The sequence below is a fragment of the Vipera berus genome (genome assembly GCF_964194415.1).
Source record: "Vipera berus genome assembly, chromosome: Z".
Lineage (NCBI taxonomy): Eukaryota > Metazoa > Chordata > Lepidosauria > Squamata > Viperidae > Vipera > Vipera berus.
Window position 1 is genome coordinate 118,080,928 of NC_138205.1, and position 19,961 is coordinate 118,100,888.

Sequence of the window (19,961 nt, forward strand, 5' to 3'; positions counted from 1 at the left end):
GAACTCTTTGGGAATAAGTCCCCTGCAGACAGAAAATCTGCCAAATTAGGAGGCTTGATTTAAAAATGTAACTCAAAAAAATGAATAAAGGTCAAAAACTTATGCTAATAGAATTATATAGCCATATATAATCTGTAAAAGGAAATTGGATGAATTTCAATCTAGCAGTGTTACAACTAAGATGAACTGGAAAAGTCTCTAAAATGTCAGAGCTAGGGATTGCGTTTTTTTCATATTTTCATCTCTATATATTTTTGGCTTTGACCTTGAGTAACTGCAGCATGAAAATATTGTGGTATTTTACCACTTTCCTTTTTTATTATTATTAAAGTCAAGGCCAGCCGTACTCCTTTTCCTTTTTGCATTGACACAAATTTACATAACTGATATTTCAAAATCTGTAAATTGTACATAACTTTAAAAAAAAACAAATCTTCCCTTGTGATTGTTCATATCACCCACAACTTGTGGCTTATGCCACGTACTCTCACTATGAACCTAAATGACAAGAACAGATATAATCTTTCAAGCTTCTCCAATTCTATATTTATCAGTGCATTAGCACTAAAATATGGTAGCCCTTGACTCTGTTAAAAGCAAAGCAAATTCATCATAGGTCCAAATAAAATCAATTTATTTGGCAAAAATAAAAGGAAAGGGCAGTGTTAGCTTAGAAAAGACAATAAAAGGTGTTCACTATAACTGCCAACATATTTTTTATCCACAAGGCAAAAGTGAGGCTTCAATTGTGTGTGTGTGTCATCTTCACCTTTTTGCCCTCCTCTGTATAAGCACCTCAAAACAGAATTTTGGATAGTTGTGTAGACTTTGAAACCACTGCAGGCATGTTGTGTGATTCTGAGTGAGGTGGATTTTTGTGTTTGTTTAACTCTTCACTGATTTGGAAATGTCTGCATATTTGGCAGTTTTATTTCAGGCTGAAACAAAATGGAATAAGACTTTGAAGTTTTATTATAAGAGCCTTGTATTTGTATTATGAATTACTCATAATCATCTGAAAAGTGTATGATTGAAATGGATGTGATATTCACAAACAGCTGACAAAGTCTGGGTGTGTGTGTTTGTGTATATTTATATATCCAAGGCATGGCAGAAAATATTTAACATCTGATTTTCTGTCTTGTCATCCTATACTAACAATCTGGTTGCTAAGTCTGGACTTGCTATGTCATTTAGAATGTATCAGTGTCACTGAATGACTACAGCTTTATCCTAAGCTTCAATGGATGACTGCAGATTCATAAGAAACTAAATACAGACTTACTAATACCAGCTTGAAATTGTAGTCAAATTGTTTCTTTGACTGATTGCTTTGGAGCATTAAATACTAAAAAAAAAAATCCTTGATGTGTGACATATGTAGAAATCTGGGCATTCCCACTGAGTTCTTAGAAAAAGCAATATAGAATATGGATCATTTCCTAGCTGTGATAAAATGCTAAACTGGTGCCATCTTTGACATAATTAATGCAGAGAAATAGTCCTTTCTCAGATAGGAAATGAAGCACAGATTAATCTGCTTGGTTGAAGGTTAATGTAAAAAAATTGAAAGGGTGTGGGGGAAAAAATTCACGTCAATTCTAGCCATTGCCAGAAGAAGAGACAAGTAGAAAATTATCTTTTCTTCCCAAAAGAAAGTAGATTCCAGTCATTGAAAAATGCAATGCATAGAAGAGACATAAGGAACCTGAATCTCATTTTTTATAAATATGGCTGAGTCTGAAATTATTGTGTTAACTTCCATGTCTTTTATAATAAAGTCTGTATTGTTGGATTCTGGTGTGCCTGTTTACCCTGACAAGGGGCAGTCAGGCAGGAAAAAAAATCAGGTCCTGAGATCCTGCTTGAAGTAAGAAGATGAGGGAGAAAGGGAGAAACACAAGAACCAGCATCTTGCCTTTACAGAGTTGAAATTGGAGAAGATCTGTAAAAACATGCTTTACTTCCAAAAGGATTCGTGCTATTGACATCTGCAAGCAGAACTGGAAAGCCTGTTGTTTCCAGTCAAGGTAATAATACTGGGTAAGCTATTATATCCTATAACTGCCTGGATGGAAAATAGAAGTGTTCTCAACTACCTGTAGCTTGGCTGGCTGAGGAATTTTGGCCGTTCAAATCCATACAACTTAAAAGTGGATGAAAGGTTGAGAAGCACTGGCCTTTAGGATAATGAACAATGCCCTCTCTCTAACTTCCACAACTGAAAAGGAGGGTGGGGCCTTTTTTCACAGCAAACTCTCATGGTAGAACCCCATGGTTCCAAAGAACTTTTGAGGCCCTTTCTTTTCAAAGTAAACCCCTCCCCACCCTTAAACTCCAGCCTCTTGACCAGGGACTTAAAATATAAGTGTGTAAATGGACTGTTTTAGTTCATCTAAATGATCTTATTTTATTTTTTGGAGAGCTGGATGAGCAGAGCCATCTGTCTATAACTGCAAAGATGCATTTTTCAGAGTGCTGATTTGCCCGGACAACCCCATTAAGACCTGGTAGATATTTACAGCTTGTTTTCAAAGATAGATTCAAACTAAAAGGAACCATCTAATTATCATATGATTCTAATGAAATTCTGTTGACTGTTTTTTTTTAACTTATCTTAGAACTGAAGCAACTGCTGACAAAGCAACTGCTGAGGGAGAAGTCCTCTCCTCATAGCTCCTTAGGGGCTATAGAGGAAAAAAATCTAGCACAGCAATAATTGTCTTATTAAGTTGAAAAGATGACTTGGAAAAAAAAACCTCTAAAACTATTGCAGCAGGAAACATTTGCACTTAAGGCGTTCTCTTGGGAATAAGATACTGCTTTGCAGCTTCATTTTAATCTATCTGTAAAGTTTTTGGTGTGTCCATAAGTCTAGGAAGTTCAAGGAAGTCAATCTGGAGGTATAACCAGATAATCATCATTTGTATATGTGTACCACAATATGGTTATGGTAGCCATTTTGACTTTTTTGACCTCACTACTTCTTGACATTTCTGGGTTTAGGGATTTAAGTGGATAGACAGGACTTGTCCAGATATAAGGGGCTACAGTCATGACATGAGGTTTTGCTGTTCGCATGATGTCTTAGACAGGTTATGGCTAAAATAACCAAATGTAGGCGATTATTTGTTTCCCTTTTAAAACAACAGTAGCAGACCTGTTCTCCATGTTCAATATGGGACATGAAATCAGTAGATAATTGGCTGTCAGTTTTACAAGAACCATACATCTTTACACATTAGCTGATTATTTATTTTGCCTGACTCGCAACACCTTGATGTCAAGAAAATCAAAACAGCACTGATAAATCCTGGATATATTTTTAAGTGGAATGAGAAAGTTAAGAGATATTCTCAGAGAAAAACTTTTCTTAAAATTTTTGAATAAAAAAAAGTTAAAATATTCACAAAAATTAAAGAAAAGATATAGAAAGCTAGATACTGTAGCTAGACAGACAGACTGACAGCAGACAAAGAAGCACAATGGCTCAGCGGTTAAAGATGCTGAGTTTGTCAGCTGGAAAGTTGACAAGCTGGGTTTGAAACCTAAGTGCTTCATGACGGGGTGAGCCAACATAGCAGTTTGAAAGAATGCAAATGCAAGTAGATAAATAGGTACCACTTTGATGAGAAGGTAACAGCATTCCATGTGTCTTGTCATATAATCATGTTGGCCACATGACTACAGAAGCGTCTTCAGACAATGCTGGCTCCCTTTGCTAAGAAACAGAGATGAGTACCACTTACAGAGTCAGACACGACTGGACAGGGGAAATCTTTAACTTTAACTGCAGATAAATATTTAGATAGCTAGACAGACAAAAAGACAGACAGAAAGATAGACAGCTGAATCTATAGGTAGTCCTCATTTAATGACCTATTTTGCTTCAGGACCATTCGAAGTTACAATAAACTCCCCAAAAGTTACTTATGACCTGTCCTTGAAATTATAACTGCTGTATCACTACTATCCATGCAGTCAGTCAGCTCAGATTTAATGATCACAATAACTCTGGGTTCAGTTGTGGTTGATATCTATCTATCTATCTATCTATCTATCTATCTATCTATCTATCTATCTCTATTGCATTAAGTGGCTTCATTTCTTTTGATCTAAGATAATTCAGCACAGTAATAATTCTGTTTAATACCCATTGTTTTATGAATCACAGTCAAAATAAACCCTGAAATCCACTTAGACCTTTCTGGATATAATCTGTTCAGCAATACTGCTGCCGGTACTCGTTCTTATAGCCCTTTAGATGTTAATGATCGGGTCATTGAGCGCATCATAGGTCTATTTGCCCCCCCCTCCTGTAATTAATTGTATTAATCCTGATTCAGCTACATTGGCCGACATCCGCTTTAATTTTACTGTTCCCCCCACCTGCTTCGCCTGCTGATCCTGCTTGTCCCACAAAATGCAGCTGTCAAGCATTGCTGCCAGATCGCTCCCCCCACTGTCATGTCTAGATGCACCATCAGTATGTGGGGTGATTGTGTCAGTTGGTAGTCTATCTGCCGTGTTGATCATGTGGGCCGCGCTGGTCTGTTGTTTCCTCTTTGATCTTATAACGGGTCCAGTCTGAGCTTACGCATTTCCATTCCCCATAGCCCTCTGCTGCGCTGATGTCTCCGTAGTTATGTGGCTAGAATCCTTCACTTTCCTGTTTGCCCCAGAGAGGGGTGGTTGATGGTTTGTCCATTTTAACCCCTTCTGTGACCATTCATGTTGTCTCAGCACTTTGTATGCCAATAATAACTCGACATGCTGGTTGATAAGAGTGCTGGTTAGATAGCCAGGCCTCCTTCAGTAAATGGCTGCCCTTCATTGGATCTTGGGCAATAACCTCAGCCCCCGTGAAGTTGAATGTGTGGACATGCTCGCTCATGTGTGTCCACACGTGAGACCATTGTTCTTTTCGTTTGGCCACTAGCTCGTGCTCATGGACCCTTATCCAAAGGCGTTTCACGGTCTCTCTGACATAATTGCATAGACAATCATTACAATTAATGTGGTAGATCACGGATGACTTTTTGCCTTCAGACAAGGGTTCTTTGGGGCACTATTTTTATCCGTAGGGTCTGGCTGGGTTTATGTGCTACTTTGGTGTTGTGGGTCATGAGTATCTATGCATAGATAGACCGGATAGACCTACAACGCGCTCGATGACCCAATCATTAACACCTAAAGGGCTATAAGAACGAGTGCCTCCAGTTGCTCTCTCTCTCTCTCTCTCTCTCTCTCACACACACACACACACACACATATGAGCATAACAGATTTGGAAGGGACCTTGGAGATCTTCTAGTCCAACGTCCTGCTTAGGCAGGAAACCTTATACCATTTCTTATACCAAACAGACAAATAATTGTCCAATCTCTTCTTAAAATCCTCCAGCATTATAGGTCAGCATTACTTTGATTCTAAAGCTACAGTGACAAAGATCCTGCAAATCTTCATGAGAATTACAAAGATCTTGCTGAAATGTTTACTCAAGTTACAATCCCAGACTCACTTCTTTCAGTAAACACAACTTTAACCAGCACTATTTTTTCCACTTTCCCAGATATAATTAATTAATGATCACTATAAATAAAAATCTTTTTTTGGATAGGACAATGGAATTATTTACACCTTTGCACAGATTAAGAGACAATCATCACAGGTGTAAAGTTACTCCTATGTGGGAAACTCATCTGCTGACTTGGCAACCATCCTTTCCTCCATGAAACTCATAATTTCATTATGAATGCTGATGGATTGCATTTTCAGGCACTAAATGTGCAAGCGGGATAGGAACATTCATACAAACAACCATCTTGTTTGCCTGCAAATATTTCTAGTTATTTAAAAAAATGTACTGAAAAATGCAGACTAGCAAATCTACATTGAGGTGGTCTCAGAACAGAATTTCTTTGCTTTATCATTGTAATCTTTCCAAAATGCTTTCAGTGGTCTTTTAAGAACAAAAGAAGAAGAAGAAATAGCTGGTTAAAGCATGCTTCCCTCCTTTGGTGGCCTGGCAGAGTTTGTTCTTCCAAAACTGCTATGAATTTTACTTTTTTTACCACACATCTCAAACTTAAGGTCAGATTATGTTTTTAAATGTTATATTAATATAGATATCTCCCAAAGGAAGATTTGTTTTGTACTGTAGTCCTAATAATGAGATAATTCTTTGCCATATGAAAATTAGGGGTACAAACACACACACAGAGAGAAATTGACTGTTATATTTGTGAGTTTTTGTTTGTGCTCAACAAATGCTGACTATGAATTTGCACGATGAAGTCATCATATGTTTTCTTCAAGAAAGAAAGAATGTGTGGAGGAAGAAGGGAATGTTTGGAGCAAGGAAAACTGATATTGCACATTTTTCTTTGCTAATAGGATGTTTTTAACAGCAGATAAAATCTCATGCATGCTCATTCCATAAGACAGAAAGCCTAAGTGTGGACCAAGACCCCATAGGGGTCTTGTTGATGACTTTTGGTGGCACCATAATGGAAATCTATCCTGGCCATGCTTTGACATTTTTGATGGTCTTCAATGTCATAGCCCATGGTAACCTCCTGGTTTAATTACTGAGGCATTGTTCTTCAGTAGTGATGGTGGAAAAGGGTCAAACCTTCAGCCACCTTCCTTAGGAAATTTGATATGGCTGTTCCTTTCCCTTCTGTTTAAAATCTATAGGTAGTTGCTGGGAATAGCTGTTGGCTTAGGAGAAGTATAGATTTGCTGATGATAACCAGTTACTTCAGCCTAAGCAAGAGATATGGTAGAAGTTCTGATAGATGCCTGAAAGCTGTCACATTGGATAGGAATAAGCAGGCTTAAACTTGAATCTTACCAAGATAGAGTGACTGTGGATTTGAAACTGACTGAGTCTAGACAGCGTGTACCTTCTCCAGGCAGAGCTAATTTGCACATTGGTGGACTTTCTGTATTCACACCTCTTCTTTTAACTGGAGGTCATGACCACGATCAGTTACAACTTCTATGGTTGATCTTTCCTGAACCAGGAGATTTTATTCAGTTATTCACTGTAGACAGTAAGGAAGACTTTGCAGAGATAAGCAGGAATGTTTCTCCAGGTTGAAACATTTTTAAGTCCAAAAATATGAGATAACATTCAGAAGTAACTTAGGCAGATATCTCACTAATTCATTGAACCCTATGGAAGAAATACAGCACAATCAGACTGTTTTTATAGTCAATAAAAAAAATCAATTTGCTTGATCTACTTAGTGTGACTGACACTCATGGCCTTGTCATGTTATGGTTGGATTATTGCAACGTGCTCTACATGGGACTGTTCTCGAAGACTATTCATCCAGAAACTTTAGCTGATGCATTGTGAGGTGGACCAAGTAGTTATGGATTCACCAAAGTTTGTCCATGTCACACAATTACTACAGGAGTTGCATTTTTATTTCCAGGTGGGATACAAGCTATTGGTTATCATTTCAAAGTCTTACCTGGTTCAGGTCATGAATATCACATATCAAACTTCTCAAGTTAAATCCACCCAGTAAGATGAAGTAGAAGGACAAAGGTAGATGTCATCTTCAAGGACTGTATGCTCAAGCTCTCTGTATGATGTCTCCTTTCCTTTGTAACATCTAATTCCAAGACACCCAAACCTTTCTCTTTCTGTATGTTAACCTAACCATAAAAACATTGCTCTTCAGAAAGGCATCTGGGGATGAGTGAGTTGTTGCTAACCTTAAATAATGCTGCATATAGATTGGTTCTATAAATATTTTTAATTTCAATTTTCTGATATTAATGCTTTTAAACTGATCGGTCATCAGACATGAAGACATTATATAGTAATAATTATTAATAATGTGAAGCCACATTTATTTAAAAATGAATTTTATTTCAGTTGCTCAGAAAATTGGATATCTAAATCATCTTATAGATGAAATTACAACATTTAGATTCCAGGCACAGAAAATCCACTTTTTTACTTATTCAATTTGATAAAAGAAAATTAGCTTTTTTAAAAAAAGTATGGTGTTTTTTTTACAGACTGTTCACCTACTTCAATCAACAAATAGCATCTGGATTAAAATATGCCATTTTGCACACTATCTGCATCAGTACCAGCAGTTTTTTGTCCTTGATGCAAACCCAACATTTCCACATTTTTTATGAAGCCAACACTGTCCCAGTGAAAACATCTCATCCCAGTAAAAACATCTACTAGCTTAGAAGTCAGCCAATCACACGTAGATCTAATGTAGTTTAAGGACTGTGCATTTATCAATGGCCCAGCTTCCTGCAAGAACTATGCAAGTTGAAATCCCAGAGTGAATCTTAATTTGTGACAGGAAAGGCTGCTAAGACAACCACCATAACAGTTTTACAACAGGAGCTATTAATAGTCACACATTTCCAGAGACCTGCCTTGACATTGCTAGTGACTCTTGCCTTAACAACTTTCCAGTAGTGGTGTTTCACAACTAGTCCAAGTAAATCACTGTTCTATTGTCTTGTCAGCATCACTGGAAGGACGACTCACAAGAGGATCAGCTATGTTCTTCCTTGACTGATCATCTGGGTCAGCATCTCATTTCAATGGACTTCCCCCTTTGAATTTCCAGAAAATGCAGCAATCCAGCATTTATCACTTCACTGATTTCTTGAAATTTCTAGATTTGCACAAGCACCAGGATGAACCCTTTTCAGGACAGCTCTGGATACAAGCATGCAAACCCTTGCTTGGTGTTCAGAAGAACATTCTGCTCAGATTTCTCAAGACAGAGAAAGATGACAAGTCAGAAAGGACCTTTGACTGCCTCTGTTTGATTTGTAGATGTGTAAGGATTCTGGTGTGATATTTGGTTATCCATCCAGCCAGCCACTCTTTCAGTTAGGCTACTGAGATGAAGAGTGGGTGAGATTGACATACTTGACCTAACTCTATCTCACTTCCAGTTCACCAGGCACATCCCAACTTGTCAGACTGTTATGATCTACCATCTAAATCCTGTTATTTTGCTCTCCCTGCGGCACACAACTGCTGTGTGGTTTGATGTGTTTCGAAGTTGTAACATTTCCACTTTCTGTTAAGAGGGGGTTTCATCACATAGAAGAACACTTCCTCTGAGCATCAGAGAGGATGAGGTGGTAAGAGAACTAGCCCATGATAACAATATTTTTAAAAGAAAGCAAGAGAAGCCCAACATAATTAGGATCTGCAGAGGTTTAATTACTTCAATAGAAGTCAAATGTTCAGTAGCAGTAGCAGGAAATGCTTCCTTTTTTAAAGTAAACTTTCAAAATCGTTGAATATAATGTCTGGAAAATAAGTAGGCATGAGCATCTTCTCTTGCAATGCTTTCCTTTCTTTCTTTCTTTCTTTCTTTCTTTCTTTCTTTCTTTCTTTCTTTTTCTTTCTTTCTCTTTCTTTCTTTCTCTTTCTTTCTTTCTCTTTCTTTTTCTTTCTTTCTCTTTCTTTCTTTCTTTCTTTCTTTCTTTCTTTCTTTCTTTCTTTCTTTCTTTCTTTCTTTCTTTGTTGTTGACATCTCTAAAATATTGTGATGGGTTTTTTTTATAATCCAAATACAAACCAGCACTGATCCTATTTGGGTTTTTTTTTTTGAGTTTAGCTAAGGATAGCTTAGTGCTGCCAACACTTATGCAAAAACAACCCGATTTGTTTGAGTATACATAAAAGCATAATTTGTTGCTGTATATAACTGCAGATGAATGTGGGCCTTAAAAATGACAACACAGTAGCAAACAGATGCCTTAAGTTGAAACATTCATTGTGACATCACAACTGGAGTTTTGCCCTTTTGTTCTTACACTGCATCCTAGGACATAAGTTGTATAGTTTGTGTTGTGAGTTATGTTGTGTCAGTCTCCTGCAGGGTGCCTATGTTTTTGCTCCATTATTAAATTTGGAATATGATGCAAGACATTGGGGGGGGGGAAAGATGTCTGCATGAAAAAAAAATGTGCTGATATTTTCTGTATGATAACCTGAATATAAAGTTACACACAAAAAATACTGTGCTTGTACTTATGTATATTATGTATCTATACTGATGTATCACTATGCCCACTGAAGTTACTAAACAAGACTGAATTAGGGAAAACATATTAAAACATTCAGAAAGTACAGTTTCTGTTTTGGTATATTTGTACAAGAGGACATTCCTATGTATGAGTCAGTGAAGATTCTTTGGGACACTTACAGAACAGATACATACAATTCCCCAAAGAATCACCAAACCTAACACAGAAATGTTCAAGCCTTAGTAAGATCATACTTGGAACACTGCATCCAGTTCTGGTCACTACAATACACAAAAAAGATATTGAGACTCTGGAAAGAGTGCAGAGAAGCACAACCAAAATGATTAAGGGGGGGGTGGAGGCTAAAGCATACAAAGAACAGTTACAGATAATAGCAATGTTCCAATATTTGGGGGGCTCCTACAAAGACAACGGGGTCAACCTATTTTCAAAAGCACCAGAAGGCAAGATAAGAAACAATGGCTGGAAACTAACCAAGGAGAGAAGCAACTTAGAACTAAGGAGAAATTTCCTAACAGTGAAAGCAATCAATCCATGGAATAGCTTGCCTTCAGAAGTTGTGGGTGCTCCATCACTGAAGGCTTTCAAAAAGAGACTGAACAACCATTTGTCTGAAATAATATAGGATCAGCTTCAGCAGGGAGTTGGACTAGAAGACCTCTGAGGACCCTTCCAATTCTACTATTCTATGTTCTAAGGAGACTATGTTAAATAATTTCATTGGTCTACAAGGAGAAAGTCTCAGAAATGAAAGTAACTAAATTTTACTAGAATTGATACCAATCACATAACTTTCCATTCATTTATTGGTTTTTCATGTAACATTTTCATGCTTTTTCACTCTGCAAGAGGTTCCACTGTTGTAATCTGGAGCCCAGTAGCTCTGCCTTACTCTTAGGCAACTCCAAATCCCTGACCAGGTCATTTAGTTCATTCTGTGAAATGAGATGTGGTTCAGGAGGAGCATACGGTGGGCTAAAGTTTGGGTCCACTGACATAGACAGCCCCAGATCAGCTCCATCCTGCTCATGGTCTTTATCATCATCTAAGTCTAGAGAGTAGGATTCTGGTGGATCTGGAACTGGCAAGTCCTCATCATGCAGTGCAGATAGAATGTTTGGATATTCCATGGTCCACTTCTTCTTTCTTGAGACCCCTTTTGCAATTGTCGGGGAAGCTTGCTAAAACAGTAGTGGCTACTATGATTTGGTGGGTTCCCTCCACACCATTTGGGACTGTGAAAGGCATGGACTTTTTCTTCTTGTTTAGCCAATGACACAGATAAGTTGCACATGTAATGCAACAATAATGAGGAAGCCAACTCTTGTCCTGATCCCCTATTTTGCATTCAAAATATACCAGTAGGTGGCATGCCTTTTTTTACTGCTGTCCTACTGCACTTTTGAGATGCAAATATAACCTCACCACAACTGTAGCAGAAGATATCTGCATTGTTTACAGTTTCGAGTCATCTTGGCTTCTAAGGGAAAATATCATGCAACTGTTGCCTGGAAATGTTAGGCAATGGCACTTTCACAAGCCACCAAATGTAACTATATAATGCGTAGATCTGACCAAGACAAATGTGTCTTGCAATAAAAGAAAAATAAATTACACTCACTGAATTTGGGTGGGTGGGGAGATGGGATGAGAAATTTTGTGTTTTTACAAACAGTACTCTAGAAGTCTTTAACATGGTGTGTTCCAGATGTTCAGAAATTGCACACATCTGGAGGACAAAGGTCAGGAAGGACTATTCAGGGACAAAAGGAAGTAGTTTTATTTATTTTTTTCCATTGTATGCAACAGAAGCATGAATGAGTTGCAACTATTTATGTGGTTACATTCAACTTGTATTGAAGCCAGTTCCAAGGAATGCATGTTTCTCCCACAAAAAGTTAAACATTGTAAAATCTCGTAACTCACTTCTTTTTGTGAAAAGGGATGTGCTTGGAAAGATTGTGTCACCTTCAATGTAGTGGCTTGTGGGGTTTTTTGGTCCAAGAATGCTTTTGGATTTCCTTCCTTGTAAATTCAAAACAAAATTTCTGCTTAATGAGATTAAACATGGAAGGAGTGTTTTTCCACTTAGTTCCAAAATACACCCCAAATGTCTAGATTTTCATTCATTGTTAGAAATCAGTGGGGAAAAAAAAATCTGCAAGAATAAGGAATATTTAGCTACCATTACAAAAAAAAGAACAAAAGGAATTATTCTTCCTGTATTTTATCACTATTGATCATTAAAATGGAGAAAGACTAAATTATTTAAATAACCAAAACTAAGGTGAAGAAACTGAGTATCCACATGTACAAGATTAGGAACTGTTCTTCACATACTTATCTGCTACTTATCAGTGGATTTTGTAGTACATGTAGCTCCCCAGAATAGAATAGAATAGAATAGAATAGAATAGAATAGAATAGAATAGAATAGAATAGAATAGAATAGAATAGAATAGAATAGAATAGAATAGAATAGAAAGAATAGAATAGAATAGAATAGAATAGAATAGAATAAAATAGAATAGAATAAAATAGAATAAAATAGAATAGAATAGAATAGAATAGAATAGAATAGAATAGAATAGAATAGAATAGAATAGAATAGAATAGAATAGAATAGAATAGAATAGGATAGGATAGAATAGGATAGAATAGAATAGAATAGAATAATCTTTGTCACTGTGTAACTCACAACAAAAGGGTACAATCACAATACGACTATTTCACATAAGTAGGAACACTTAATGTGGATATTTTATTTCACCACTACTGTAATTCCCTTTTGACTTTATGAACATATGTATAGTTCTTTTTTATTCTTCATTATATGAAATAAATGGTTTTGATTGCTTTTTTTTTAACAAAAAATGTTTTTTTTTAAAAAAACTTCCAGTCTAGCTTTCAGTACTGAAATCAGTGTTCTCTCATCTGAATATTAACCAGATCTATTCCTGCTTAGCTTCTGAGCCCATAAAAGTAAAAACTAAGAGACAGGAGAATTGCAGCAATTGTGCAATTTCTGAAGCTTTTGGCTGTCTTAGAGAAATGCAGAAAGCGAGACAATGTGCCCCCATCCAGAAGCAAAGAAGGGTTTGCCACAGCAGTTCTGTACATTATAAATAAACCAGAACCAAGACATTGAATTGCCTCCTAAAATGTTTTCATAGGATGTGAAATAAGGGTTTCTATACCATTAGCAAACTCACTTATACAAATACACTTTTCTCTATGTGTATGTGCTCAATGTTTTCATATCGGGGAATTCTACAGTTTAACAATGCCAGGAAACAATTTCCATCTACTTCCAAAGTCATTGTTTAACTGAGATGGGCAAAACCTAAATTTGTTTGATAAACAACCAAACAAACCTCTAGAGATAAGAATGCAAACACATGGCAAAATTATTCTGGAAAGAAGAAAGAAAGAAAGAAAGAAAGAAAGAAAGAAAGAAAGAAAGAAAGAAAGAAAGAAAGAAAGAAAGAAAGAAAGAAAGAAAGAAAGAAAGAAAGAAAGAAAGAAAGAAAGAAAGAAAGAAAGAAAGAAAGAAAGAAAGAAAGAAAGAAAGAAAGAAAGAAAGATTTAATATTTTTCTTTATGGCTTGTTTATCTTAAACCTGGCACCTACAGAAGAAAACCAAATTAGGAATGAAAAAATGAAAGCATAACAGCTCTAATAGATAAGATCAGGTTGGTTAAATATACTTTCTGTCCTAAACAACTCCCTGAACACCAATCTAGTATTTGTTTTTACAGTCAGGAAGGGGGAAGTCAATGTACAGGTTGTCTTTAACAATTGAGCCCAAAATTTCTACTGATAAGTGAGAACACTTGTTGAGTGAGTTTGATGACCTTTCTTGCCACAGTTGTTAAGTGAATCACTGCAATTGTTCAGTTAGCAACAGTTAAGTGAATCTGGCTTCCCCATCGACTTTGCTTATTGGAAATTCACAAAAGATGATCAGATGTCTGTGGGACAATGCAACCATCATAATTATGACCCAGTTGTCTGAATTTTGATCACGTGACCATGTGGATCTGCAATGGTTTGGGTCCGGGATATTTGAGGGAACACCTGCTGCCGGCATCAAGCTCCCTTCGTCCTGTGCGCTCCCACAGGGAGGGTCTCCTCAGGGTACCGCCGGTAAAAGATTGCCGACGGACAATACCCAGGGGGAGGGCCTTCTCTGTGGGTGCGCCGGCCCTTTGGAACCAGCTGCCTGTAGAGCTTAGGACTGCCCCTGACCTTTGCTCATTCCGCCGGGACCTGAAGACCTGGCTCTTCGAGCTTTCTGGCCTAGACTGAGAGTATTAACTGGGGTTTTAATTGTATTTTTAATTGTAATTGGGTTATATTTCAAGGTTAGTGTAATTATTTTAATTGTTTTTAATTTTTGTAACTTGTTGCATTGTTTTAAAAAACCTTGTGAACCGACCTGAGTCCTACGGGAGAAGGGCAGTATATAAGTTTAATAAAATAAATAAATAAATAAATAAATGGTTGTAAATGTGAAAAACAGCCATAAGCTACTTTTTTCCAGTTTGAATTGTCACTAAATGAACTGTTGTAAGTTGAGGGCTACATATATCCCAAAGGAATAAGACAGCCTTCCCAACCTAGCTACCTTTCAGAACTATAGAATACAACTCCCATTGGCTACAATGGCCAGGAAATGGGTGCTTGTAAGGGACATTAACTTATGTAGGGTTAGGGAGGCATCAGGTTTAGCTGAAGTTGGATGGGGGTAGGGGCGCTAACAGATTATCACAGCTTGATTATACTAATTCTCACCCCGAACCCTGAACACTTTGTTGTAGCTTAAGGGTTCTCCTTCTCCCTCATCTGTCACAAAGGTGTCCTGTGATTATTTTTTCCTGCCATGTGTACTGATGAGGATGTCTTTGTCTCATCTCTAGAAGGAGCTTCCAATGGTGCAGCTACAGGCAATGTCTGATCAGCAGTTTTCTAAAACACTTACCAGATCTTATGCAGTTATGGGTTTAACACTCTTTCAAAAGACTACTGGACCTATTTGGTAGGCATGGGCTTAGCGCTCTTTTGAGAGAACACTAATCCTCTCTGCATACTTGCTGTATACAAGGTAGTTTCAACTGGAAAACCAGGTCTATATTGGTTTTGTCACCAGTGAGTGTGCTACATTGCTGCTTCTGTAGGCAATGGATCTTCTTTCTTTTCTCTTTCTTTCCTTCTTCTTCTTCTTCTTCTTCTTCTTCTTCTTCTTCATCATCATCATCATCATCATCATCATCATCATCATCATCATCATCATCATCATGTTTTTCCTGCAGGTGCAAGGTTCTGTTTTTTAGGTCAACAAGCACCATCTTGTGCAATCAAACGCAGCATCCCAATCCAACTGGCCATTTTTCATGTTTGCATTTGTTATTTTGCCATCTTTTCTTTGGCCTTTCACACAGGTTCTTGCCATCTACATTAAAATGGAGGGAGTACCAATTTGCTTATCCCATTTCAACTTTGGTATCGCTAGGTGCCAGGGAAATAGTTGTTCTTATTATAAGTAGGCCAATCACAAGTGTATATTCTCCATGAACATCTGTTTCCTACTTCTGAATGGAGTGAAGTCCCAAATGTCACTCCTTGCAGAAATAGTCAAGCATGGTGCTCATTCATCAGCAGTTGCTCCCTCTCACTTCACCCTAAGGCAGGGGTAGGCAACCTTGTCTCTTTAATGACTCATGGACTTCAACTCCCAGAATTCCTGAGCCAGTCCATGAGTCATAAAAGAGCCAAGGTTGCCTACCCCTGCCCTAAGGCTTCCCTGTAACTTGCCATCCAGGCTAGATTTGGGACATGGTTTTAGCTCTTGTTTAGAAGTAAGCTGGACCCCTGTTCAGTAATATTCTGCTTTTACATAGATCCAAGCACCCACTTACACTTGTCTGTCACCTCCCCATCCCACTTTACACCTTTCCCACACAGGAGAGGTTTTAAGCAGAGCAACTGTCTTCCTGCAATTCTTCGTAGGAAAACAAAGACAGGGAAAACCCAGCAATTACTTTCCTTAACTTGTCCCACATTAAGAGCAATACAAGACACAGTCCTGACAATAAAGCAGAACAGAGATCAGCAATGACAGCAGCATACTTTTCCACTGCCTCAAGAAAAGAAAATAGCACTTTAATGCAGTCATCTGGTTTGGCTCATAGTGATGCGAGCGCTCAGGATCCCATGTCTGGATGATGGCTCAGACTGGTGTAGAAGCCCAGAAAACTCGGTTAATTCCAGAGAACACAGTTTAGTCAATACTGACTAATGTTGCATAAAAATGATTTCTCTCTCATGTTTCAGGTTAAATTTCCACTCCTATCCCAGATTTTAAGGGTCTGATGCAGCTTTGGTTTCCAAATTTTCATCCCTGTCCTTCCAATTCTATGCTCTTGTATGCACAGCCATTCTTTCTTCCACTGCTTCTGTTCTTTGTGGACACTAGTGATAAATCATGCTGTCACACCACTGGTGATAACTCCCTGTTGGGAGGGCTGACATGATCAAGCGCCACAGGACATGAAAGTAATAATAATCTCTTCGATACCAATTGCTTTGCAGCAAGCAGTGATACAGAAAGAAACTTCTCCATAACCAAATGCACTCAGAGAACACCAACTGTTTGCTTTGTAAGACCACAAAGATAGAATTCTTTATTGTCCAAATGTGGTCGGACACACAAGGAACTTGTCTCTGGTGCATAAGCTCTCAGTGTACATACAAGTAATAGTGATAATCATGATCATAAAAAACATGAAAATACATTTATCATAAATTGTAAAATGCAACAGTTCATCATAAATGAGGACCCAGATTGTTGGGGGCAATTAAGCTGACTTTGTAATAATGCCGCTTGGGGGGTGTATGAAAGCCCTAATAAGCAGGCATATACATAGAATGAAGGCTACTGCTAAGCTTGTAAGCCGTCCTGACTCTTCGGAGAAGGGCGGGATATAAATGGAATTAAAATAAAATAAAAATAAATAAATCATAAGATGCAACACTTAGTGGTAGTCATGGGATACTCCCACAAGCACCATTGCAAGTTGGTGCTTATTGCAAATGTGGAAAAGGTATTTGAGGTTTCTTCCTAATACAACCTCTTTGCTTTTTATTAGGTTCGTAAGGATGCAGTTGCCAATAGCAACAAAGGATATGGACCCACAAAAGGTGGTAAGCCCTTAGAAAACTGACTGCAAGATTTTTTTTTCCCTTTGGCTATCGAATGCTGCATATAAAACATTATAGTTGTAATTCCTCAACTTACAATCATAATGGAGCCTGTCCATTAGTCATAAGTCATGATGGTTGTAAATCAGGTCATGTGACCAACCCAATTTTACAAACTTTTTTGGACCAGTCATTAAGTGAATCATTACAGGTATTAAGTGAATCTGTGGTTGTTAAGCAAACCCTTTGTTTGCTACGGGGTGTTTTTGCTGAAAACTGGAAGTGTGTGTTGATTTGGGCAAAATAACGTAAATTTGGCTCACATGACTTGCAGGGTGCTACAAATGACTGAAAATGTGGTCATATGACCATAGGGAGGGGCTGTTGGGACTTCTGAATTTGTTTCTCTGTTGTCAATTCTGAAAAATCGCTAAGAGATGAGTACTAAGCCAAGAACTACCTGTATCTGAATTTAGCTAAATTCATTGATTCTGCTAAATCACAGAGGCATTTTACTGGTGGGATTCTAGAAACCATATTTATCAACTTGCAATAAAACTGGACTTAGTCACTGTGGTTTTTACTTCATGGTTTAAGCATTAGCAAAATGTGGTGCCCCAACAATTCCTACATGTGAAATGGCAATCTCTATACAAGTAGTCCTTGAGTTATGAGCACAATTGAGCCCAAAATTTACGTTACTAAGCAATATAGTTAGGTGAGATTTGCCTAATTTTACAACCTTTTTTGCCAGTTGTTAAATTAATTACTACAGTTGTTAAGTGAATAACATGGTTGTTAAGTGAATCTGGCTTCCCGACTGGCTTTGCTTGTCAGAAGGTTGCAAAGAGTGATCACGTAACCCTGGATCACTGCAACAATCATAAATACATGCCTGTTGCCAAGTGTTCAACTTTTGATCATGTGACCAGTGGATTGTAAGTGTGAAAAATGGTCATATTTTTTCAGTGCCATTGTAACTTTGAACAAACACTAAATACGAGGACTACTTGTATGTGATTCTTATATCCTTGACTATGAGACATGTTAGTTATTTTTAAGTTACTGGCCAGAACTTATAAAAAGCAACAGGATTAGACCAAAGCCCATGTTAATATCTTAGCAGGTAGCCAACCTTCTATGATCTTGAAAAGGGTCTGATTTGGTGATAAATTGGGTGATTGTCCAGTATTTATCTGCAATCACACCAGAAACACATTTTTAAAAAGTATGCTTTAAATATGGAGTGCTTCTTGATATATTAATCTTTGTTCTTTTACTTCTGAAATGCCAAGTGTTGGTAACACAAGTTTCTTGAGGATCTTGACAAAACAAGTCCTTGTTGGAAAATCACTAGGAAATCCCAAATTGTAACAAAATATCCCAAGACAATGGCAAACCACCTTAGTTCACACAAGAAATTTAAACAGACATAACCATACAATCAGCAGGAGCCAGGAATGATTTAAAAGAGACGATTCTCCCTCTGCCGCAAAAAAAGCGACTTGTTAACAACTAGGATGTTCAGAGGTGAGAAAATGGGCTTCAAGGTGCGGTTGTCTCATTTCTGACTACACTGGACTGTTTAAAAGATCTTTGGACTCTGAGATCACACTCTTAGTACAAAAGCATTCTGGTTATTTTATATATGTATCATCCTTGTTCAGGTTCTCCAAAACCGTCATGCAAGCTTCTTTTAATAGAAGCAGGCTGCCCGCCAGCTGATGGTTAACGTAAGGCATGGGGGGGGGGGGAAGAGGAAGTATTTTGTAAGCATTTTTTTGCTGTTATTGTACCGTAATGTTCTATAGAGCTCCACAAGAGAAAAGGTAAAACTCCAAATAAATAATACACACCTCCACGAAAGCAGTTATTGACAACGAAGATTAACACACTTGGCACGAGAACATTAAGCGAAACTGTAGCAACTGCCTTCAGTCGCTTAGTGATTGTCATCCAGATTCTAGTTAAACTACTGTATGAAAGACAAGTTGAAGTATTTGGGGGGGCTCTTTCTGCTCATTCCAGAAAGGGGGAGGAAAGGGTCAAGGGATTTTGCTGCAACCTGAGAAACCGTGCAAGAGGAGCATAAGGCAGGGGTGAAGAATACAGGGTCGAGCGAGCAGCGTTAAAACTGGGGGGGGGGGAAGGGGGAATGGAAAAAGAAGGCTTGTGCACGCGCACACGAAAGGAAGAATTATTTTCCTGCAGAAAACGCACCCGGATATTTTTCTAAATGTTTCCAAAATCCGGACAGCCACTAGATGGCAGGAGAAAGAACTTCCCACATGTTTTTCTTTAGATCTAGCAATCGTCCGGGGTTGTTTTTTTTTGCAGACCGAATAGCCTGCTTTGATATCATGGGCTCCCTCCGCTTGTTTATTGCAGCTTGTGCAAATTGCTTAACATCTTCATCTCCAAGCGCGGCTTAGCAGCGCCTCCCAATTTCGCTTTCGGTATTACAGCAACCTTCCCTCCCACCAACCCCCAGCAACGACAAACAAGCAAACGCTCTAACTCTCAGTCGCTTCTCTAAAACGGCTTTCCAGCCTTATATACCCTTCTAAAAATAGCCTCTCGCTCCCAGGGCCAATCAGGACGGGTCGAATTTCGAATCGGACCAATGGGGTGAGGCGTCACGGAGAAGTTCGGTCACGCCAGGAGGAGCCGAGATGCGCCGCGCGCGGCCATTGGGCTAGTCTGA